We start from the raw sequence: 4,978 nt of genomic DNA, 5'->3' as shown, positions 1-4,978 counted from the left end.
GTCGCTCACTGTAGCTGCTGCAGCACAAGCGCTTTAATTTGGATACGGCGAAGTCCCGCCTGTACATAGTGTTCTCTCTCTTGTCCAGCGTCGCTTAAGAATCTAGGTCACGTGAAATGCAGGCTGACTTAAGTTCCTCTTCGATTGCTCTTGGGTTGCTAAATAAGACAGTTCAGTTTCTACAATAGTATTTTCGTTTTGTGGACTGAATATCTTACGGGTAAGAGCGGAGCGTCTTGGTTTCAAACATTTATTTTTTATAGTAATGTAGTGCTTATTGATAGCGGGTTTATTTGAGGAGAAATTTACATCAAAAAATTTTCAAATGTGTGTGAAATCTTATGGGACTTTACTTATAAGGTCATCAGTCCCTAAGCGACCAACCGCACAGTCCATGGCTGCAGCGCCTAAGTTCGCTCGGCTAAACCAGCGCTGCAAATAGACATCATAGATTACTGAACGGTATTTATTAAAATTAAGTCCGTATCTATCGAAATTAGAACGGTATTCATTAAAATTATGCGAATGCTGTCTGTGAAATGTGTCTCTCTTATCGAGCAGTTGGATCACATTGAAGGCTGATAGTCGTCTATATAAGGTCAACTGCAGAATCGACTTATCAGTCTCCTAAAATAACAATGAATTCGACAGTTTATAAATAATTTAGCGCATGGAGGATAGGCCTCTCATAAAACGGGAGTGAGCATTCTATTCTCAGACACTCAATTTGTATATAGAAAATGTACTTTACGAAACTGAAACACAACAAGGAACTAAATAAAAAGAGTTGCAAGAATTGCAAAAGGGTCAAACAATATAGGATTTATCCTATGCACAAAGTGACCAATGAGATGGCTCTGAGCACTACAGGACTTAACACCTATGGTCATCAGTCCCCTAGAACTTAGAACTGCTTAAACCTAACTAATCTGACATCACACACATCCATGCCCGAGGCAGGATTCGAACCTCCGACCGTAGAGATCGCGCGGTTCCAGACTGAAGCGCCTAGAACCGCTCGGCCAATCCGGCCGGCTGGTACCAGTGAGATAAAACATTAACAGCGAAATATAATTTAAATTAGATTTAACATTTATTTTACATAATCAAATTAAAAAGAAATGTAACTCATTTACCTGAAACGTAAAGGTCGTTGGTGCCTGACTTGGACTGTTAAGCAATCACAGAAGGTAATTAAATTTTCTCGTCTGATGGGCTTGAAGATATCTGAATATGCATCAGGAACGGGAACAGCAAGGAAACGCACACGCTCTTCACATCCACACTAATAGAGCACAGAAGGAAGAAAACAAAGTAGAAAAATACAACATGCCTATGACAGGCACAGGGACGGCAGAGGCTTGCTCCAATGGCGTAATGACAGCCAGAAAATTCATCCATCGAATTAAATGAATGCTATGATCTGAAATGGCAACGTCCTTGCCACAGTGGATATACCGGTTCCCGTCAGATCACCGAAGTTAAGCGCTGTCGGGCGTGGCCGGCACTTGGATGGGTGACCATCCGGGCCGCCATGCGCTGTTGCCATTTTTCGGGGTGCACTCAGCCTCGTGATGTCAACTGAGGAGCTACTCGACCTAATAGTAGCGGCTCCGGTCAAAGAAAACCATCATAACGACAGGGAGAGTGGTGTGCTGACCACACGCACCTATCAGCATTCTCAGCTGAGGATAACACGGCGGTCGGATGGTCCTGATGGGTCACTTGTGGCCTGAAGACGGAGTGCCATGCTATATGTGATCTGAAATGTAATTCTGGTCTTCAATAGAGATTCAGTTAGGAATACACATGAAGCTAACACTGATCAGAATAGAATCACATGGTCCGAACCACACAAAGCTAACCCAAGGAAAATATAATATTCTGGAAAGTCAGTTACTTCACGAAAGGAACTACACTCACATATAAATTACTGTTAGACCATTGCGAGCTAAAGCTGATACCGAGAGCTGATGGCTCTCTAAACCGTTACTGAAAACGTGGATCGATTTCACATAGACACACACACCAAACTGATAGAAAATGCTGAACACAGCTGAAAATTAACGAATGGAAGAATAGAACTGAGGCTGGTCAATCCGTACTACTGGACAAAAAACTTAGGAAAGGATTGTGTTTCCAAATCCAGAGAAACGTACATAGCTTATATACATTTATTCAACAATAAATTATCAACAAACAACTTGATGAATAGTATTACAATTTTTTTTCAAATGACAGTGGCGTTGGCACACAACGAACGGCATAGCTTCCAAAGAAACAGCCCCTACGTCATTGATGACCGTAGCCTTCAAAGGATTCAGTAACATGTCGCGCACAGCCGAAATCTAAAAGACACATGTACTAAAAAATTACAAAACGTACTCTGACAAGTAATCATTCAACACAATTAAAAGGGAACCTGCTTGATAGTTACGTAACAGTCCTGGGGTACAAATCAAATTAAATTAGGTAAGCTCAAGAACCAGTAATAAAATTTAATATTCACAAAAAAAAGGTTTACGCCCAGCTGTGCCACAATTTTTTTAAACAGAAATTGCACTTTATGACAATTTTAATGGTTGAAGTTTAAGTAAACTCAGTTTCGGCTCAGTATTACCAGATGACAGAGCCAGAAGGCTTTACAAGCCACCTGTAATCTTTCGTAAATTGCCTCACGCATCGTGAGGATGTAAATTCAAAGTGCACTACAGAAAGTTTAACGGCACTAAAATAAATGGGCCAGCGCAATAAAAACGTTTAATAGATATTGCGTCAACAATCATAGAATGAGTTTTTAAAAAATTTAACCTCTATTCTTAAAACAACAAATTCTTAAACCAACTAAGACTTAGGCCCAGTGAAATCCAGGAACTCCAAAACCCAGGCATACCCGAACGTTCAGAGCACAAATGAGCCTCTTGTCCTCAAGACAGTGAAAAGCTATTTCCACGCAAACGTGACGCTCACCTTTCACTGAATTGTCTCTTTGTCGCCCATTAGTGAACATTCCTCGGCAAGCATCGACAGTAGGCTGACAGTTCCTGATCGCCGATGTGCAGCACCTTTATTAATAGACTGTATCCGGCAACCCCGCCTCTATGGCTACCAAGGTTACTCCATTGTAAGGAGGCGCACTACGTCGGCCAAGGAAGGACGTCACCGCACAACTCCCGTAGTATCTTCCCTCAGCTCACAACAGACTCTGCGATGCAGACACTACTCGTTCGGCCTCACACAGACCACTGCTGGCAGACGGGACCAAGGGATCCCTTAGCCGTGCCGTCCGTGCTTCTGTATTTCGTAGAGCGGCGACTATCGCCTCCTAGCGACAGGCGCCAGGGTGATGTGGCCTCGGGCGCGGCCCGACATCTCTGACAGTCAATCATGACAGGCTCAAGAACGATACAAGAAACAGAAGCACACACGCACGCATTAAAGCCGATTAGCTCAGTGTAATCAGGCACAGTCCCCACACCATGCCCCCACTCTCCACGTTCTGAGCTAACAAAGCCACTATTTCTGAAAGTGAACTATTACTAAAACTATCGTTCCCTGTACCGAATGAAATACTTTGCCCGGTTATTAACGACTGAGACTGCTAGAGAAATCGGTTAAGACTTCAGCTGGAAAAACTTACACAAATTCAGCTATCATAATAAGCTATTACAAACCAGCTCGTAAGAACAATCTCACTCACCAAATTCCCACGACCGACTGATCAGCACCCTGATCAAATCGGGCTCCACGCACAGGTAGCGGAAGTTGTCAGAGAACACCCTTACCGCACCTTGCCAACTTAAGCAGAAGAGCCCTTCGACCATAAGGGAACGAAACCGCTCCGCCACTCTCTAAGCTTCCAATAAAGTTGGCTAAACTATCACTTTACTAGGCAAGACGTTTACCTGGTACCAGACACAATAAAAACTTAATACACAGACGCATTCATCACTGTCATTCCAAGGTGCTAGAAATGAGATACAAGGATAGCGCTACGATATAAATACACCGTAATTAATTATGGGGAAGGTATAGGAAGCACAAATACGTTATAAATCAGTATTCGGATATAAAATAAATATACTAGAATTGAGTGTGGGGGAGATACAGAAAGCACGGATACATAATAAATCAATGTATGTATATAAAACAGACGAAGAATAGATATGAATTCTACAAATATATGCAGTTGTGGCTGAGTGGAACTTACCCATCTGCTGAATCTTTCTCGCAGCATGTTTACTGAATGCACCGAAAGTGTAAGGTGCTAAAGGACATGTAAACCGACATTAAATTTCATTGAAATGTTACGAAGGCGCCTGCGTAGAGACCCTTCAGTGCTAGTTATAATACGGTTATCACAGTGCTTGAGCCGGTATTATTTGTGTTGACATTCGTTAATCTTATAGCAGATCAGTTGATCTCGTAAGTCTAATGGAAATATGCTCTATTCTTTCCATTTCCCTTGCTCAGTATGAACGTGTTGAACGTTGTGACTGAAAAGGTGTTGAAGATCTACGCCCGTATAGATCGACTAGATCATCTACTCTTCGTATTTGTTGCAGTTTTGTATCAACTGACGGGAAATGCGTTTATTAGGGATGAGTCTTACAAGACAGCCATCTCTGTGGAGGCTTTGGACTATAAATGATTTTCTATCGCATATGTATTAAGGTTCTGTTGCAAATAACATCCCAATTTTGTAGTTGGAATATTGAGAGAAAGGTCTCACTAATTTCGTGCATTGTTTGGGTACTACACTGGCTTCACTAAATACACCCTGGTAACACGTATAAGAGGAACCGTCCCGCCGTCGACGAGGTCATTGGAGTCGCAGATCGGGTAAGAGAAAGGGATGGAAATGGGCCGTGTCCTTCAAAGGCTTTTACCCAAACCGATTTAGGGAGATCAGGGAAAAGTCCAAAAGGCTGGATTGTGAGCTGAACCACCATCCTCCCGAATAAACTACTACGCTAAA

At 42.4% G+C, this 4,978-nt stretch overlaps 1 pseudogene; it reads left to right on the top strand.

Annotated features, from left to right (window-relative positions):
• The first annotated feature begins 1,430 nt into the window (after window positions 1–1,430).
• Window positions 1,431–1,548, top strand: LOC126288567 (5S ribosomal RNA; annotated as a pseudogene).
• Window positions 1,549–4,978: the final 3,430 nt, after the last annotated feature.

This window comes from Schistocerca gregaria, chromosome 1 (assembly GCF_023897955.1).
Source record: "Schistocerca gregaria isolate iqSchGreg1 chromosome 1, iqSchGreg1.2, whole genome shotgun sequence".
NCBI classification, from domain to species: Eukaryota; Metazoa; Arthropoda; class Insecta; order Orthoptera; family Acrididae; genus Schistocerca; species Schistocerca gregaria.
The sequence above is the reverse complement of the archived record's forward strand: the minus strand, read 5'-3'. Positions and strand labels throughout refer to the sequence as shown.